Here is a 20,279-nt window from a genome sequence, read left to right as displayed (position 1 = left end):
AGAATAAGGTTAATTAAACATTGCAATAAGTTGTTGGAGGCAGAGGTAGAAATTGTATAAAGATCACTGTTCTCTAAACCTCCTCAGTGATACAAAGTCTTCTGCTGTTCTGGATAGTCTTCTGGGCATCTTAGGTAATTTCTGGGAGGATGGATGATCTTACCTGCTAAATTCTCCATCACTGTATTTTCTGGGATGTGATGCTTTCTAGCACGACCATATCTCTAGCCTTCTGGCATTATTTGTTGTGCAGACAAGTAGTGTCTCACCCCAGTGCTTTTGGAGATTGGATTCCTGATCCTGCATTGGGAAACTAGTGGCAATATGTCTGTCAGCTTGTTATTCTATCTCTGGTGGTGACTGAAACACGATTGAGCTATTGCCCTGTCATTCACTGCTGAGGGAAGCCTGGAGCTGGACTCACTCCAGGCAAGGATCACTGTGATCCTTGGAGGATCAGACTTCTGCCCAAATAAAATAGCAATAAAGATTAAAAATCAGGTATGGTTTCGCTCTTTACAAATCTTCTGTCCCTCTGATAGGTCTGAGATTCCCTGAGGGAAAGAAAGTCTCTTATTTGAATGGTAGTGGGTTTGGATGAATCCCCTCAGATCTTTTGCTGGTTGTGAGAGTTGGACAATCTAGGGAACTGTTTGTGGGAAAAGATTAGCCAGGAGATGAGGATCTACCCAACTGATGAAATGTTAAAATTCATGTTAGATGAAACAGAGAGAAACTTGATTTTTTTTTTCCTCTGAGTTCTATTGCTCATTGAAATTCTGTAAATAAAATACTAATTCGCCAAGACCTGGAGAATATTCACCGCTACCAAGCTGTTCTTCCATTAGCACTTGAAAACCACAGGTTCCTTCACAAGTCACCCTTGATGTTTTATAAATGTTATAGCTAAGACATCTTTTCTACTTCTTTTAATGCATTTTTTACAACTGCAGTAGAGATATTATTTGGATTCAGGCTGCACACAGTGATCTGGGGAGGAGAACTCAGGTTCTGGAATGTTTCCCAAACAGCGAACTACCTAGTTTTAAACTAATAACCTGCTAGAGGACTCCATTTCTTACTAAAAGTGAAACCTTAGCTGCAGAAGAGCAATTTAGGAGCATAATGCAAAGCCACAGATACAAGAAAGCTTTCAGGAAAGGATCTGATCCTGTGGCTAAGTTTCAGTCTTTGGATTAATGGGGATATTTTCCTCCAGAGAAGCACTTGGACATGCAGCAAGTGGGGTGTGTGTGATGTTGGGGTCAGAAATGAGGCAATGAATAATACAGCAAATAAGTCTCCTTAAGATGCAGGAAGAAGCCTGGCTGCAGCCTGGAAGCCTCAGTTAAATCTTGCTCCACATTAACTTGCAATGTTGCTTCCCAGAGACTACTAAAAAACACCAGTTATCTTTGCAGTGTTGTTTGCTACACTCCTACCTTGCCTCTAATGAGAAACATGCAGACCCATTCTTTGGGATAAAAAACACGTGTGCAGACTGCCAAGTTCTTGGTGGCTGCAGGAGAAGCACAAGTGAGTTCTTAGTGGTCATACTGGCAATGAAATGTGTGGAAGGAATAAAAGTAAAGTGCCCTGTATTATGCTTCCTAACATCCAGGAGCCTAGGAAGTGTAAGTTCCAGCCCAGTACATTATCCAACATAGAAACATTGATTTTGCACCATGGAAGGCAAATTTTGCGAAAAAGGAGAATTGATTAGCAATGATGGGACCTTGACTAGGTTTCCAGGTTGAATCTCTGCTTAGTGATTTCCTCTGTTTAAGGAATACTCAACATCACAAGGAAAATCTCCTATGATAGGTAACCGGGAATCTGATGGAGGCTGGTAGTATTGGTAGAGCATCTGCTGTAGAACTCCCACTTTATTGTTATTATTTGTTTGTTTAGTATATTATCCAGTGGTTTTCCAAAGCAGCAAATGAAGACGGCAGATTACAAAAATCAGGCCCATTTTTCCGAAGTCAAGGGGAATCTTTACTGCCTCCAATTGGCTTTGGGCTTTTAAGATCTGTAAATCAGTCCTTTAGATGAGCTCTGATTAAAAAATAGTCCTAGTTGAACAAGTCAACGTATTAAAGATGTGTTTTCAGTGAATTTTCTGTTCCCAAACACTGGACTGCACTATCACAGTAGTCAACATACACCTTCTCTTCGTGCAGAAATGTTATAGCATAAATGAATTATAGCAAATAATGAATTCATTGTCTCAATCACTTCTGCAGGACACCCCTGTTTCCTAGTCTCCTAATATGTAGAGTGATTCCTGCGAGTGATGACATGATTAAAGGGATGACTTTGGGAATGGGTCACCAAAATTCTGTTCCGTGCCTTGACATGTGCCAGACGACGGACAACACCAGGCCAGAGGAGCTTCATTCAGCTTGTGGATTCTGGGCTGGGGGATGGCACCATGCTTCATCTAAGCATGAGATTTGAGCAATCTGCCCAACTGTGATAGATTCTCCTCTTACTACTGTGGAAAAACAAAATAACAAACAAACAAACAAAAAACTCCCACTACATTACAGCTGAAACAAATCAGTTACGAAAATACTTGTGATTACTTTTAAGAGCCTCTGCAAAGACCTTTACTGCTGGGATTTCCCAGAAAGAAACAGGAGGGAGCTCATTCTAAGCAAGGATGGAAATCAAACATATGTATCCTTGCGATTACCGAGATGCCTTGGTCAATTTTTCAAGCATGCTTGAGCCTTGCTTTCTTCCTTATAAAAATCACCAAGTCCAGTAAAAATACTTACAGGAAAATTATAATGAAGGAGGATTGCACTTATAAACTCATGATTTCCGCTTGTTTTCCTGAAGAAGGCTGCAGAGATTCCAGTCTGGTTTCTGCTGGGTGAAACCATGCTCATCTCCCACTGAAGCTTTAGTGTAAGGGGTGAGATTCATCTTACTCAGCTGTCCAGAGCAGCTGTTGGTCCAAGTCAGTTGTCTGAGCTCCCTCCAGAGCCCATGGAGGGAAACAGAATTCTCTAAATTATCTCCTCTTAATACTGCCATCTAAGAGAGCTAGATAAATTGCTCTCCAGTGGTGCTGTTTCCCTTCAGTGAATTCAGACACCTCACTTCTAAACAGCTAAATTTAGCTGAGAAGAATCACAACTTCTGCTCTGTTTTATTATTATTATTATTATTATTATTATTATTATTATTATTATCATTTCATTATTATTGTTATTAGAAATCCCAATCTGCCCCCTTTCAAAAGCTGCCTGTCTGGTTGAATTTTAGACCCTCCAGATGTATTTTGCCAGGTTAGACTCTTCAAAAAACAGGACTTAACCTGCTTTGAAATTTCAGCTATCATTGTTGCTCCAGTGTATATATCTTGCATCTCATCTGCTTCCTCTTCCTTTGGTTCCTTTTTTCTCTCTACTACAATACAGAATCTAATATTAGCCAGCCCCAATCTCTGGCAGAGCGTGGGAAATGACAATGTTTTCAGAATAAAGGTGGTGGCCTCCTCCGTGCCTAGGACGCAATATCTGGAGCAGGGCACAGTTTCCAGGAATAGCTGAATTGCTCAGTGCTGGAAGCGATGGCTAAATCCTTGTGGCAGAGGGTGTCTTTTCCTCCAATGTGCAAGAAGAACAAAGAAAAACACAAAACAAAAATAAAAAAGTCATCCTCTAAAGGAAATGAAATGTTTATTTTGCAGTGTGAGAAGGTGTTTGTAATGGAAGAAGTTTAAATTTTTTTTTCCTATTCAGGCAGGGAAGCTGTAGTGTTGTCTTAAGCTCATTCTTAAAATCCCAGCTAAGCCACCAGGGAGCCTGCTGGCACAAAGACGACGATACTTTAGGTAAGCAATGCTCTCTCCATCCTCACGGTTCCTTTGCAAATAGTCGTGGGCTCAGCCAGTTGGTGGCAAACAGACATTGATTTTCTGATCCAGCGTGTGCTCCCTCAGGAAGCAAAGGTTGTTCTATTTACAGACTGATTTGACATGTGGATCTTGGAAGCTAAAAAGGACTTGTAGGTAAATCAGGGCTTATTGCCAGAAAGGGTCAGTCAGAAACATAATTAAGTGAACATGTACAGCACACCCAGGCAAAGTTGCCTGGAGGCTTTTCATAAGCTATACAGACAGTGTTCACAAGGTGATTTTCCCATAATTGGCTCAGAAGGAAAAAACATGAATATGTATTTCATAACATAACAAGAAGTTCTTTTCATATCAAAGCGATTGACAAGCCCTCAGCCAATGTAAGTGTCTGAGGACTGGTTTGCTCTTATAAAAGCTTTTCTGACAGTGTCACATCAGTGAAGGGGTGAGAATTTGCAACTATGCTACATGAAGTGATGCTATTGCAAACAGGGCTTTTACTTACCTAATTTATTTTCCTCATCATACCAGAAGAGTAACTCTACTGTCCGGAAACACAATTTTGGGAAGAATAACTTCTCCTAAACAAAGTGACTTTTACTACCTTTTCCCACATGACCTCTGTTGAGATCCTTGCCTTTGCCAGAGCTCAAGGTAGGAACCAAAGTTGAGATTTTTTCACTCTGTTGTGGGGAATCAGACTGTTCTGCACATAACATTCAGCAACTTGTTGAATTTGATGTTTATCTCAGACTCACTTGAAATGATGTTTCTGCATAATTAAGTAGGTCTTTTTACCCTAGTCCTAATAAAAAGCTGCTGTTGTAGCAAGAGACCTATTAATTTTGTGCTGAATTAGGACATATATTCTTGTCCTTTGCCCTCTTCACTAGTGGAGATTATAACTGAAACACAACCCCCCTGAGTGCACAGGGCCAGAAGACATCTGCTTGCAATCAAAGATGTTTGCTTAACACATGGGAAAACAAATATTGGTTGGTGAGATTTAAAATTGACTGAAATTCTGAAAATTAGACACAAATTATGCTTTGATTAAAAATTAAGCAGTGATGCAAACATTGCACATAAAAAAAAGCAAGAACATGAGCTTGATTATCATGAAGGAACACAAATAGCATTTGCTTTTCTTCTCCCCAGCCACCCCATTCAGCAACCTCATAAAAACGTCACAAAGATGAAAGTGGGGGGACAGTTGGCTTTGGTCCACCTTGAGAAGGAACCTGGGCATATAGTGACTGTAGGGACACTGGGAGACTTTTGCCATGGAGATTTAGCTCAGCTTTTACCACCCAAACTTCTTGTCCAGGCTATGTTAGAGTCAGAAACAGGTACCCACATTGTGCAACTCATCCTGTGGAGAGAAAAATATCTGGGAGTGCTTTAGATCATTCCTCTATAATGACCGTCAGGGCAGCTCAGAATAGACAGTTACCTACTACAGCAAGGCTGTAGAGATGAATTTTGGAGAAAGGCTTTTGTGGGAAATGGATCTAACTAATTATGGAGTCTCTGCATCAGAGAGCATCTTCTCTGGAGATGATGTATGTTAAAAATATGTCCACAGTCCATCTTGCGGTCTAGAGTGAAGATACCCAAACTTGAGGTTGAGACCATCTTGCTGTAGTAGGAAGAAAGGCCCGTGTGGCTTCTTGGGCCTTTCAAAATGAAGAGCAGTGTCCAAGGGAAGTACGGCACAAATGAGGGAGGAGATGTGACAGCAGAGAGGAGTCCCATGAGGATGTCCAAGAGGCATAAATGCCACCTTAGCTAGGGCAGTTGATGAGGTCACATTCACGAGTGGTACAAAGTGGGCTTGTCTCTCCAATGAGCTTCTCTTTACTTTTGGTAATTGAGTATTCCACTCATCTGCTGTCTCTATACTGAACTCCACAAGAAGAAATCCCATTTCTTTGGCAGGATGTTGCTGGCTAAGGAAAAATATCACTCAAAAAAACATTCATTCACACCAAAAATGTGTGGGATTGCCTCTCCCTGCTGATATTGGTCTTCATCCATCTCTATTACTGGAAAGTATCAACACACTCTTCCAGTGAAGACTGTTTAAGGACACACAATAAAACTGATTCATTACTCGTTTTCCTCTTACTGTCTTTCAGTTGCTTGTTACTACTTAGAGTGGGCCTTAGCCCTTATTGACCATCGTGTGCCACTAATGTGACAACACTCCAAGGAGAGAATGTTTTTCCTTGAAGCTTTCATTACATATAATTTCATTTAATCTCACTACATTGCATGCCTTTCACATTAACTTGTTATAATGCCTTTGTGTAGGTTTACTTTACCTGGAGGTAGACCATCACAGTAAGATCCAATGAGAACAAAAGAACATTTATTGCAAAAAAAGACGGCCAGGTACTCTGCGGTGTAAATGAAAAGTCTTCAGTGCTGGGAAAAGCTTTGATTCACAGTAGCTGGCTTTTCATTTTTCCAGAAAGGAAAAGGCTGAAGCCACCAAGAGCAAAACTCAACTTTTGTGCTCCTATTTGGCATGAAAACAAAACTCTTCAGAACCTTCAGAGAAGCACAGCATTGTATTTATAATCAACACTGAAGTACATCTCAGGGAGGAGACAAGGGCTGATGGCTTCGTTTTGGAATAAGAGGATGGCTTTAATGTTTTAATATACTGAGAATCAAGGTAGAATTTAAGGTAATTATGCAGACTCTGGTTTGTTGTATAGGAGGAAAACTCCCCATCATACTCCTTTAGGGCTTGCTTCAAAGACATACAGGACAGTGCAGACTCAGTATACCCAAATTCATACGTACATGCATAATTTTATTATATGAGTATGATATGAGACCAGGATTTCTTCTATATCTTTGATTAAATTTGAGGTGGGACTCCTCTCGCATACCTGCTGGATGGTCAATGCCAAAGCCCCTGCAAGTCATCCTGGACTCCTTTACAGAGAGTGGAGAGGTCAGGACACTTCCCTAAGGTGGTTTATGAGTGATATGTATTTCCCATACAAATCCCTGCAGTTATTTTCTCCTCCAATTACAAAGGGGATGAGCAGCTCAGAAGTAGATATCTGAATACATCCAAGTTCAGGCAAACAAAAACTACCTCAGTCTTTTTCTGGGATCAGATTTCTATTAATTAAAAGAGCCCTTTAGTTCACAGTCACTTTAAAGGTCTTATTTATGTTTATGTGCTTATGTGTCTCTCCGGAAAATAATTTCCTACCACCATTAGTACCCAGAGTTTTGGATCTCCTATCTCTTGTCACCTTAACAAAGTGCTAAAGCAACTGCCTCTTCTGTATTGCTTTCATGTTCTCCATCAGCTCTGATATAGATGGTTGTTCTAAAGTTTCATACATAATATATGTCATGTCTTAAAGCAGCCCTGTAAACGACTGTACAACTGTAAAGGTTTTTTTACTCAACTAGCCTCCAGCTACTGGCTATAAAAAGGTATTTAATCAGATTAGCATTAAAACTACCTGGTGAGATGAAAAATGGGAAGGCAAAGTGGCCTAATGATGGATCATTGGGCTGTGACCAGTCACGTGGGCAAGTCACCTTTCTATGCCTCAAATGTGCAAGTGCTGACACTAATCTTTTTAGGAAATTGCTCTGTACGTGCATGGTTTGTCCTCACAAGGGCCACCTCTCTGAGTACACCAAGGAAGAATTTTCCAAGCAGTCAAAAGGAAATGTTGCCTCTCTCCTGCTGGATCTGACTTTTCTCTGGCTCCTTTGAAAAATCTGCCTTTGCTGAGTAGGTGTCTCTGAATGACAGAGACCTAACCCTTTATCGCAGCAATTGGAGACCAAGTGGGACATCCTAAATCTAGTGGGACTGAGCATCTTCATTTAGGCATTTGAATTCATCTCTTGGCTGAGAAAGAGGCGCCTGCATTGGCAACACCTCGATTCACATGTCCTAATCTGCAGACGGATGCTAGTCACCCCATCAAGTGAATTGTCTGGGCTCCATAAGCAGTCGGCCTATATCATCTTCTCTCCTTTGTTGCCTTCAGAAAGGAGGGTTCTCCTTCTCCAGAAGGACAATTTGAGTGCTCAGGGAAGGGAAGAAACCTTCTGCCTTAGTTATAAGTACATGAAGCTTAGCTACCATTTATCACAGAATTGTGTTTAGAGAATCCTTGTTAAAGGACATTGTCCCAAACACCAGTGAGGTTCGTAGCGATGCTTCTTGCACAGACAAATGAAAATCAAGAGCTCTGACTGTGAATCTTACACTGTGCTTACAGAGGGAGGTGACACATTGCCCTCTTGTTTGGTGGCTTATTGTCTGTGATAAATAACCCATGCAAACACACTTACCAAGTGTGGGGAAACTGTGATCATCCCAGTGCCAGTGGTACTGTTGAGCTGTTGGCAGCATACCTTCCCCAGATGAGATACCTATCTGAGGCCAGTGAGAAGGTCATTACATCTTCACAGCTCCTTGTTTGCTGTCAGGGTCATGTCCAGCCTGCAAGCCACGCTGTGTCCGCCCGGCTCATGGCTAGTCTCTCCCTAGTGACACTGGCCAATCCATTCTGCGTGGTACTTGGTGGGGTCTCCTCTGGTCCTCCTGGGGTGTCTCTGTGGATAAGACACCCCTAGGATAAGAGCTAATGTTTAAGGCAAAGTGCCTGAAATTATGTAGTGGTGCAGCCCCCTCAAGCGGCATTTCCAGAGCAGGCCCTATCATGAGATACTGGCTCAGGGTTTAATGATACTTGAAGTTGAGAGGTTCAGGCTTGCTGGGGTAGAGTTGGAGGGCTGTGTAGGACAGAGGGACCCAAATTTAGCATGGATCACTCACACCGCTGAGAAAGGGACATCCTTAGAGCGACCCCAGCACGCACACAAGTTAAATCTCCTAGGGACTTGGTTGTTTCAATCCTAAAGAAAACCTGGGAGACAGTTAATATTTTTGGTGTGTAGCTGATTAGAGAGAATAAGCCAGGAAAGTAGGTTATTTTTTGCAGTAGAGATGAGCCTGCAGACAAGCAGGGCTAGCAGTGAATGTCAAAGGCAGTTATTATCTAGCTCCTCGGCTTTGAGGCAGTGCTAAGGAGATACTCAGATGTCCCCACTGGCCACTTCCAAAATAGCAGCACAAAAAGTCCTGTCCAGGATCCTGCTATTGCTCCTGGTCTCCAGCTGTGCCAGTTAATGAAATGAAACGGGAAGTAATGACACAGCTGAATTGCGAAAGATCTATGTCTTGTTAAATATTATTAACTCTTGCTGACCATGTCTGGTAGCGTGCGTTAGGTATGAGATCAGGCCCACTGGACTGTAGGAAGGGATACCTCTATCTGAACAAATCTTACCAGTGCTCCATACACCTTAATCTGAGAGTGCTAGAATGTGGTCTCTCCTGGACAGGATTATTGAGAGTCAAAAAGCTGAGAAAAGGGTATCAACAATGTCATTCTAAAAATAAGGTCTTGGAGGAACTACTTTAGAATGGCTGAGCAAAAGGGCAAGATGTTGACCAGAAAGTGACACTCTGTTCCAATCTTCCTGGGGTAACCCTAGAGACTCAAGTGAGCTTGGTAAGGTCTCCAGGCTTCCTGAAGCCAGGTGCTGAGACAGAAATAAAATGTTCAAATACATTTTTGCCCTTTAATTCCCCTAGACTCCAGTCATTGCATAATGATTCTGTTATCCAACTAAAGAAGAAAGGAAGAGCTGGGTAGAAGAAAGAAATATTTCTCTGGCTATTTTAGAGATGGGGAAACTGAGGCATGGATTCTGCCAGCTGTCAGTAGCCCAACAGTGTTTGGTATCAAGACTTGCAAAACCAAGGTCACCTGTACGCAACAGAGCATTAGGATATGAACTACCGAAAGGACATGGCCTCAAAGGAAACCAGAAAATCCTCACCGTGAAATCATTTTGTCCCCAGCTGTACAGTTATGGTAACTCATCAGACGGGTCATTGGCCATTTACCATGGCCAGGAGGTCCTTCTCTTGCTGGTCTACTGCAGGACTGTCATGACGGGTCCTTAATTCGCATTTGGGAAGGATTGCTGCTACCAAGGTCCCCAAGGAATGTGGCCCTCCACCACCTCCCTAACCTTGCAGGCACCATGACACTGAGCAAGCTCATTCCCTCCAGAGAGCACACAGGTCACGTCTATTCGTTGGGTTAATCCAAACATACCAGAGAAAGAGCTCCATTTGCAAAAGCTTTCTCCAGAATTTCCTTCTTTATTTATTTACCGCCTGCAGTTTCCTGCTCATCAAAAACCTAATAAGGAAAATATTTATACACCTTTCCTTCTGGTCCCTGGACTGAGACGCTCAGTTCCAAGCTCGTTATGGCTTTAAATATGCTACCTATTACCTTTAATGGTCTATTGTAGTCTCATCCAGTGGTAACTTGTGTGCATTCTTATTAAACGTGCTTAGCAACCTGATATTAAAGAAATACAAGTGTCAGCTTCTTCAAATTAAAATAAAAAATCAATTATGCTCTTATGGGCAGATGGAGATTAAGCTGAATACAATGTAAATGTGCACTATTGTGGAAACCAAGCCCTTTATGTTCAATTAGTGGCATTTCATTCTTAATCTTCTTCCTTAATACACCAGGAGCCATTAAAAACAGTAAAAGCAATCCAGTGTGTGTTTCATAGCTTCAGAGAGCTGCCTTCAAATGCATTGATTTGATTTTGTGTTTGTGGATCAAACAAATTACTTGAATAACTCTTTAATTTTTCACTATTATTTTTGGGGTGGCAGTAGATGGGAGTTGGAAAGAGGGAAGAGAATGTCAAATGTTTCATTGCAGCTTGGGATTTGGTTGCAAGGAATATAACACCTGAGAGTAATTCTTACAGGCTTTTTTGTCCTAATTTGTGTTCATCTCATTGGAAATTGCAAAGATGCTCCCCAGGGAAGTTTAGCACAAGGCACAGCAGAGACATGCTTCTGGGTTGGTGCCAGTGTCTAGGAAGATGCCGGGCCATTTCTGCCCCAAATCGGCCAGCCCATAAACCTTATTTGTGATTGAAAAGGTGGGAGTGCCTGGGTTATCTTCAGCGCTCATTCTGCAAGCAGGGCCTGCGGAAAGTCAGAATATAAGACATGAGAATATAAGACATAAGACATGGTAGTCCTTGTCCATCTGCGATTTTGGCCTTGTTCTGCAGCTAAAGAGGCTGCTGTACCGTGCTGTGCCTTCCCATATCTGTAATCTACAACCATTTGCATCCTTCTCCTGTGAGTGCAGGCTGGGGTCCTTATGACTCAGTTTCCCCAACTTGCCTTCCCAGGGCTGACCTTTGAGGCCAAGCCAACCAGGAGGTGCTTTCCTACTAGGCAAAAGCCTACAAATGAACAAAATATATAAGAAAAGCTGTTAAGAAGTGGTAGAAATGAGCAAGCCCTTGGTATGAGAGTACATTTCCTCCATAGCATGAGTGTGATCAATAAAACACGTAGCTGTGAACCTCAGTATTGAACCTCACTGCTGTGATTTATTTACTATAGCATGTGTTTCCTTCATGCTGAGCCTTTATGCTCTTTAGCCTTGAGACCTCACTTTCTAGGGATTCCTGGGCTGTAGATGTGATGCACCATCTCAGGTTTTCCTCTGGATATTCCTAAAGGAGAGAAGGATTCTGAGTCACAGGTCATCATCGCAATTCACCAGCATGCTGAATATATATATATATATATGTATATCATATATATTTATATATATATATATAATCCTTATATCTCCAGCACATGGACTGGAAGAGCAGTATCATGCCTCCTATTTCATCCACGAGATTAGGACATGGAGGTGGGAAGCAGTTTTTCCAGCTCACCTCAGAGGCCAGGCCACCACCGGGGACATTGCAAGGCTTTTATGAATCCCCAGCCAGAGACCTTGCTGCCATTCACACCATCTGAGCAGCGGGACTTTTACTGTGAAGCATAAAAAAGGAGTTTTAATTTTGGATTAACTTCACTTATGCTAATCACTTCTTTAGATCATGCCTTAAACACCTGTCTTCAAAGAGCCCTGTGCTCCATGCTTAAGACGGGTGAAAAAAAAAAAAAAGCGATCTGCAAAACGCCAAGGAAAAGTGATGTTCCTCGCCAGGAGATGGCACTGTGAAACTAGTCTTTCAGCATCCCATGGCCAGCGACCAACTGAACGAGGTCTCCAGGGTGAATTAAAACAAGATAAAGGTGTAAGGAAGGGATCGTTGCACCCAAAAAACATCTGGCTCAAAAATGCTATGTGGGTCAATGTGTGTCGTGGGGTTCCCAGTGCATGGAATGCATGGATGGGAATGAGCTTTGCCCGGGATCCGTCTGGGCCTTCTGCAGTCCTTTGCTTCTGTAATGACTAAGTATAACAGGGATTGGACCTGTAAAGCTCGAAGGTTGAAGGCCACTGTTCACTGCATGGAGCGAAAAGGTCTCCTCCTTTCTGAGCTCGAAGTCAGGCCCTTCTCAGGAGATGCATCCTAGCAGCCACCAAATAACACCCTGACATAAGATATGGAGCTTTTCTTTATCTTGCAACCTGCAGCTTAGCAGAGTGACATAAAGTGGGCAAACATCTCCCTTAAATGAAGGTCCTCCACGAATATACCTGACGTTTGTCAACTAACTCCTTCACGAATGGGCCTTCCCAGAGGATCATGCCACGCTGCATATTTCTCTCCCAAAACGATGGTCAGGACACCAAGAGAAATTCAGCAGGAGTCGGGAGAGAAATCCTAAAAGCCAAAATATTACCAGCCTCTTTGTTCTCTGTGAAAGGCAGCAAAAACCACATCCGTGTCCCGTTGTGTCTCTGCAAACATGCTCCTTGAGGTGGCACAGCTCTGGGCTGCTGCTGTGGTAGGATACGGGTGTCTGTCCATCTGTCACCGTTGGTTTGGATGGATTTCTCTGGTTCAGTGTTGGAAAACCTAATAGCACTTGGGTTTTGAACAGTTATATGGATTGGGAGTGTTTATCAGAGCAAGGGAAACTGGATGATCAAAATTTAAAACCTGGGGCTCAGGTAAGTCTCTTATCAGTACTATGTGCATAAAAGCGCTTTTTTCTCAAAAAAAAAAAATCCAGATGGGAAACATTTATTCTTACCTTGAAATACAAGTTTGGTCATCACACGGCTGCCAAAAAAGAGAAATTTTGTGATATCTAGGAGCATGCATAGCAAGGAAATTAAGGTAGTCTGACTGCTTTTCATCACATTAAAGATGTATCCCCGGGAACACAGTGTTGCTGTGATTAAAACCTAAGCTAACATCAGTGTAGTTATTCACCAGAGATCAAATAAGTTTTACATCCTGGGATATGATGCTGGGAAAATTCAGCATTTCTCAGAGTTGCTTTTCTTTTCCAGTGTTGCTTTAAGAGTAGCATTAAAATAAAATCTTTCAGATATTTGACTGCAACTCGTGTTCACTTTTCCAATTTGTATTATCAACTGTGAGCACAATCCACAGCCTTTGCCATCGACGGAAGCCTTTATGGTCATCTCTGGATCAGGCCTGATGTAAATCTGAACCTTTTCATTCAAGTCTGAAAACTATGGCTTTTTTTTGTGTGTATGTAATATTTTTTGGCCTTTTTTTTTTTTTATCCACCCTCTTGGACCACCCTCTGCAGAGCTCATTTAGATCATAAACTCTTTGGACAAGGATAGCGCTTTCCTTCCCACCTCTATGTACACAGCCAAATGCACTGTCGGCTCTTCAGAAATGGCCTTTAAATAAAAAATGAAAGAGGGTAGGGCAGAGAAAGCCAAGGCCAAGAAGAAAGAAGAAGCTCCAAAGAGGTTGGTGGAATCAAAGTTCCTGCAAAACCCACCTAAGCAAGAATAGAAATAAAGCAGAGAAGCATCGAGCGGTAATGGAAAGAAGCTGGAGAAACATCTAAAACACTTTGAAAACTACAAGTTCTGCTGCCTTTGACTGGATGACAGTAGTTTGAGAGCTCACCATCAGTGCTCACAGCCTTAGACCAGGATATGGTGCTACAGTGAGAGAAGTCCTGGAATAATCTAATTTTGAATGAGTTAGAGAGGATACTGACATCGTATGCGCTGAGCATCTTCCTTTAAAAATATGTTGAATATCTGAAATGTCACCACACTGAAAATGTCAACCCTTTCTGTAATCATTTGGAGAAACGGGACTGCGGAAAGTCTGAATTTGCTTTCAACGCTTCCCTGGCATCTGCTGGGTTTTGGATATTATTTTGCAGTTCTGACAATGTTCCCTTGCTATTTTTGAAATCCCATCCAACCTGGAAGCCTGAAAACCACGGAGTGCTTTGTTTGTGTGTTTTACAGCAGCTCTGCTTGAACACGAGGTGCCAAACCTTTCTCCATGACCTTTCAGAGACAAACCATGAATGGCAGGAAGGTGGATTCTGGGGAAGAAATGTGCTGTCTGCAATATTTGTTCTGTCTCCAGTATCTTTTCCATGAATATATCCCAGAAAAAAAAAAGGGGGGGGGGGAGAAAAACACACCTTTTTTCATCTCTGTTGTACTCTTCCTCCCCGGTCGTTCTCTTGCACCAAAACCCTGTGGCACGGGGATGTGTCTATGAGACACTAGTGGAAGAAGAGGGAGATGGGGAGGTTCAGCAGCAAATATCAGCAAGAATGGGTGTAATTGGGCTGTCCTCTGAAGGCAGCTGGTCGCTGCGGGTAACAGCAGCGCCTGGGTGGACAGGATGGAGTTAGGACCTGTTGAACATGTGTTCGCAGCAACCGTCCCCATGCCGGAGGATGCTCTGCAAAGAATCAGCCTCCTGCATCCTCTGTCTGACCGGGGATGCTGCCTCCAGGGGTGGGTGGGTTTGGGCTCTGCAGAGCCCTCAGGGTTGCAAAGGATGGGGCTAAATCCCTGAAATAAATAAATAAATAACACAAAATGCTCCACAGCAGTTCGGAACCACCCCCCTGCCCCGAATAGTCCCCGCTGCAGAGGGATGTTTAATTTCAGCCCCCAGCCTCGGATCGGGGAGGCACACGGGACACTCGTGCCACGGGACAGCCCAGGGGGCGGGGAGACGAGCACAGCAGCTTGGAAGGGGTAGGAAAAAAGAAAAGAAAAGAATAAAGAAAAGAAAGAGAAAAAAAATCCCGCACACTTTATGGCTTTATGCGCAAACACCCCCGCGCTGGGGCACCGACGTCCAAGCGCAACCGTGCCGTGAATGCCTCCCCGTCCCCGCGGGGGAGGCTTCCTCTGCAGCCACTTATTTAAAAAAAAAAAGGAAAAGGAGAGTAAAAAATACTACTAATAAAAAATCCAACATGCAAACGACAGAAAGTTGCGCGCGTCCTTGCGCGCCGGGAGGGGGGCGCGTGGGTGCGCGCCGGCGGATTTTGCACCTCGCCTTGTGCCTAGCGGGCTCTTTTCTGCAACGGAGAATAAACAGGTAACAGGATCATGGAGAAGGCGGAGGGGAGCGGAGGGGACCGGGTGCGTTTTGGCTTTTCCCCCTTCCTCGCACCCCTGCGCGCAGCATCTCGCTTGGCGGAAGTTTCCTTGCAACACCCCCCTCCGCCTTAAAAAAAAAAAAAAAAAAAGAAAAGAAAAAAGAAAAAAGAAAAAAGGAGGAAAAGGACTGGAATTGAAGGGGGGTGTCGGAGAACCGCGGGCAGAAGCGCCTCGCTCCAGCCCAGAACCGTGTCCATTTCGCTCGTCAATTTCAATTTCTCCTCGCCGCTGTAGTCAATTTCACCGGGCCGGCGGCGCGGGGGCGCGGAGGCTCCGCGGGGCGCGGAGGGGGTGGGGGAAGAAAAGGGGTGGATTATTTATTTATTTATTTATTTTTGGTGGTAACTGCTGGGGAGAAAAAAAAAAAAGGTCACTGAAGGAGTTGGCTGCTATTTAGAAAAAAAAAAAAAAAAAAAAGCCCTAAAAAAGAGCGGCAGGCATGCGCACTGTGCGGATGCCATATTGGAATGAGTCTGCCGCGAGTGCGGGCGGAGAGGGACGGGTCGGCTCCGTGCAGCGCCGCGCACCCGCCTGCGGAGACGCGCCGAGAGGGGGGGCGGAAAAAAAATATTAATAAGCCCCTCAAAAAACGCCCAACTTGCGCAGGTAAGGCGGCGCGCCCGGCAGCCTTGCGTGCCTGCGCCCTGGCAGCGGGCATGCCCCTTGTTATTTTATTTAATTTTTATGCACCGCTTGCGTGCAGAGGGTCGCTCCTTCCAGTATTTTGCCTTTTTTTTTTTTTTCAGGAAAAAAAAAACCCACAAAGCGGGCGGGGGAGCTGCGGCGTGCTTTAAAATGTTTATTTTATTTTTATTTTCCTCTCTCCCCCTCTCGGTGGTGGGGCGGGTGGAGGGAGGGAAAGCGCAGTGGAGGGGGGAGTTGCGAAGTGTTTGCGCGCGCGCTGCCCCGCGGAGGGAGCGCGGCGCGGGCGGCGGCGCTTGGGACGCGCTCGCTGCGCGCTGGCCGCGCGCTCGGACTTGCCACGGGCTCGCGATGCGCGTGCGAGGCACCGCGGGCACGTCGGGGATTTTTTCTTCTTCGTCTTTTGGCCTCGGCGTATCACATCGCGGATGCTCTCGTTTCTCTCTTTTCTCTCTTTTTTTTTTTCCCCTTCTTTTTTGGGGGGGAGTAGGGGCTTAAAGTAATACCCCGCCTTTCGGTGCTTTCCCTGATGCATAAGCTTGCGACTTTCTTTCGGCTTTAGTAGCCTTCGTGCACGTCTCGAAAGAGTTCATTTTTGGGGGTGTGCGGGTGGGTTTCTGAACCTCCAGAGCGGGGAGAAAGAAAGCTGCCGGGAAAGACCAAAAAAAAAAAAAAAAAAAAGCGATCAGCTGTGCCAAAATGTGCCGCCCTGATCCATACATATTTTCTCGTAACGCTCCAGAACTGCGGTAAATGAATATTTATAAAGCTTGTCAGCTCAACATGGCGGGTTAAGGTGTCTTTAAGAAACTGCAAATAAACATTTTTGGAGGAGGGGAGGAAATAAAGGCGTGTGGGGGTACCCCACGTGCGGCTCAGGGCTCTTTAGTCGCGCGGAGGGTTGTGCTGGTGAATTCAATGCGGAGCGAAAGGGTTGGGGAGCGCACCCCGCCCCCCCATCTCCGCAGGACTGAGTGGTGGGAAAAGTCCATGGAAAAGGCTGGGAGCGGCGGTGCGGGGGGAACGGCTCCAAGGGGCGCGCAGCTCCGCTGCCTCTGAATGCCCGAACTGCAGACGTGCCACGAAAAAATGAGTGAAAAAAAAAAAAAAAAGACTGCCGAGAGACGGAGCACTAATTTATTTTGCATTAACGTGGGGCACGTCGCGGGATGCGCTGTCCTGTCGGAGCTGTCAAGCTGCCCCCGTAGCTTCGAGATGAGGAGGTGGTGGTTTTTTTCGTGATGATCTGTAACAAAAACGCTCTGAAATTTCCATGCACGGAAATATGGGCTGCGGAACAAGTGGCTTTCCCCGCGCTAGCTGTAGCGAGCGGCGCTTTATTATTATTTTACATTATTTTTGCAGAGGAAAAAACCCACGCCGAAAGGGGCTCCCAGCTCGGCAAAAGCGACTTTGCGAGCAGTTTGACGGGAGTTGCTTGTGCCCTTCCCGGCTGCTTTTTTTGTTGTTATTATTCCTTTTTTCCTCTTCCTTTTTCCCCAGACGAGTTTTTTTTTTCAGGGGAGCGGAGGAGCGAGACGGCCCCGGAGCTGCCGAAACTTCTCCCTTTCGGTTCAGGGAGCAGCTCCTCGCCGCTCTCCGGGCTTTTTCACCTGCAAGACGTTCACTTGCGAGGCGGGTGTCCGTGTTTTGCCGCCGCTGGAGGCGTTGGGAGGCTCCAGCATCCCGATGCCCGGGCGGGGATGGAGGAGGATGCTGATGATGGGGAGGAAGCCCGTCTTGCCTCCCCGTTTCCCTCCAGCTCTTGGAGATGCTCTCCAGAAACCCGCCGCGCTTTTATTTATTAGCAGGAGCAGTTGGAGACGCTGCTTGGCCGCATCGCATTTTTTTTTTCCCCCGGTGCATTAACTCTCTTTTCCCTCCTCCAGCCCTATTTTTCCCTCTTTCCCTCCCCCGCGCTCTGCCAGGACCAAGTTTTTCTGCAGCATACTTCGGTCACGGGGCTAGGTGGTGAGGAGGAGGGGGAAGGAGGGTGGGGATCGCGTAGCAAAACAGCCTAAAACGGCATTAAATGCAAGCGGGGCCGCTCGGGAGGCAGTTGTCAAGCGGCACAGTAGGTTGCAAAATCTAACAGCTGCAGCGGGGGTGGGGGGCAGCCCGGTGGTTTTTCTGTGGATATTGCAAAAGGGGAAGCAGTCCCGTGACCCCCTCATTGCTTCTGCTCGGACAAGGCTGCTTTTAAAATCAGTTTGCGCCCCTGGTGCCTCGCGAAGGGGGGTTTGCTGCAGCGCAGAGCGCGGGCTGCTCTCTGCTGAAAAGCAACTTTGCTGCCCGCTCCGCCGGGCGGGGCGGGTGGGACCTGCAGGTCCCCTGTGCTCGAGGGGCTCGTCCCCCACCCCTCCTTTCTGCTTTTTTTGTTCTCCCCTTTGGCTCGGAAAGCAGCCCAAAATGGCTCTTCCCTTGCAAAGTGTTGGTGCCGCTGCGAGCACCTTGCTCTCCGCGTAGCGGCACGCGCTGCAATGAGCGCCCAGCCGGGTGCAATCCCCTCTCCTGCTAATAGATACCCGGGTGCTGAGGGGGCATCAGCGACAGGGGCTTTGCTCACGGGACCCCTTTGCTTCCCCATCCTTGCCCCTGTCCCCCCCCACCCCCCCCCAAAAAAAAAAAAAAAACGGGCGGGGAGGAGCCTGTTGCTGCACGAAGCATTTTTGCTGTGCAAAGAGTTTACATTAGGCTCAGCTCCAGCCACCCCCACTTTTATTTATTTATTTTTATATGCAACAAGAATATTTATGCAAGGGAGACAAATCTGGTAAGTTTAATGCTAGTAAAAGGTTGGGTCCCAAAGATTACTTTGATGAGATGGAGGTTCTGTGTCATCCGTTAGCAAGTGAAACACTAAAAGCCGTTTAAAAAGATGTGGCAAAGTGATACCAAGCGACGAGCGCTTTGCAAACAGCAAGAAAATACTGATTTTTTTTTTCCTGGTATATGCATGTGTTTTTAGAGGGCGCACATGGCAGCGGGGTAGTCGATAACGTGAGTAAAACCAGTATCACTTTGTGCATCGAGAAAACATTGACAGATATTCAACAGATGTTACAAGGCCGATGCAGAGATGAAGAGTTTCATGCAGATGTAAGAACATCTGTAGAAGGCAGTATATAGTCATATAGCTATGATTATGAGTAACAATTGACTGGCTGGACAGACAATTGATGTTTTAATGAGACCACTTATTAAACCTTTGTGGTAGTGTTACTAGGAATAGCGTAGATGCTGTGTAGTACAACCATGCAGGTAATGGAGTTACAAGAAGATGATACTATTTTCAGCAAATTAACAAGCCTCTCTGGATAGCATATTTTATAGCTGCCTGTGGGGGAAGAAAGGGCAGAGGATAAGGTTGTGGAAAGGAGGTGGTTGTCAAGTCGCTGTCACTGTGTCCCTGAAGAGCCCCGCAGAGGTCACGGCGCTGCTGGCCACGCTCGGGGCTGTGACTGCTGGAGCCGTGTCCTGACCTGCGGTCACCTCCTTGGAGGGGGATGCCAATTAGGGGGGCTCCTCCGTTGTCTTAAGCGTGACATTATCTAGCAGGGCTTTTGGAGGCAGCGAGGATGGAGCTGTGATCTCATTCCTGTCGTGCCCGTCCAGCACGGAACATTGAGTGTAATGGGGTAGGAGCATCTCATTCCTGGCCTTTGGGGAACCATCAGTTTTTCAGGCTAGTCCACGGCTTTTGCCCTGCTGAGTGTTGTGGGCGCACTTTAAATATATATATATATATATATATATAAATATATATTTAAAATATGTATGTACTATATATATTATATATTATTTAAAATTGTTACTTTACAGTACATATACAATATGTATTTTATATATACTATACACACACACACACACACATGTATGTATTTATGTATTTTAAGCCATGGTTTCAGGCCTGTTCCCAGCCAAGCAAGTGCTGATGTGAAATATTGGCTGCCTGGGACCCTATGGAAGGACAGGGTAGCTCAGAGAAGGTGTCAACTTATTTCTTCAAGCACTCTCTTTGCTAGCGAAGAAATGAAAAGCTTGAAATGCACATTACTAATAGTGGTACTATTTGCAATTATTGAGTGTTTTATATCACTATGATACCCTGGTGAGCAGCTTCTGGAGCAGGTTTTAAAGATTGGAGCACCCTGTGGTACATTGTCAAAACTTAAATCTCTGTGTTTCAAATAGTTCTTCTTTGTGCTTCAGTCATCTTTGAACCAAATTAGTCAAATCCAATTCTGTGTTTTTTTGTTGTTGTTTTTATTTATTTATTTTAAGAA

General features: G+C 44.8%; 1 protein-coding gene across 1 annotated transcript in view; it reads left to right on the top strand.

The window, feature by feature from the left end:
• The first annotated feature begins 15,907 nt into the window (after window positions 1-15,907).
• SFMBT2 (Scm like with four mbt domains 2) overlaps window positions 15,908-20,279 on the top strand; it is a 92,364-nt gene continuing 87,992 nt past the window's right edge. The window contains exon 1 of the mRNA XM_088523970.1: window positions 15,908-15,957. The gene's annotated coding sequence lies outside the window, so the exon portion shown is untranslated. The remainder of the gene's footprint in view (window positions 15,958-20,279) is intronic.

This window comes from Tinamus guttatus, unplaced genomic scaffold, assembly GCF_059628265.1.
Source record: "Tinamus guttatus ecotype Peru unplaced genomic scaffold, ASM5962826v1 Tinamus_guttatus_pri_ptg000201l, whole genome shotgun sequence".
Lineage (NCBI taxonomy): Eukaryota > Metazoa > Chordata > Aves > Tinamiformes > Tinamidae > Tinamus > Tinamus guttatus.
This window is presented reverse-complemented; position numbering and strand designations above follow the sequence as displayed.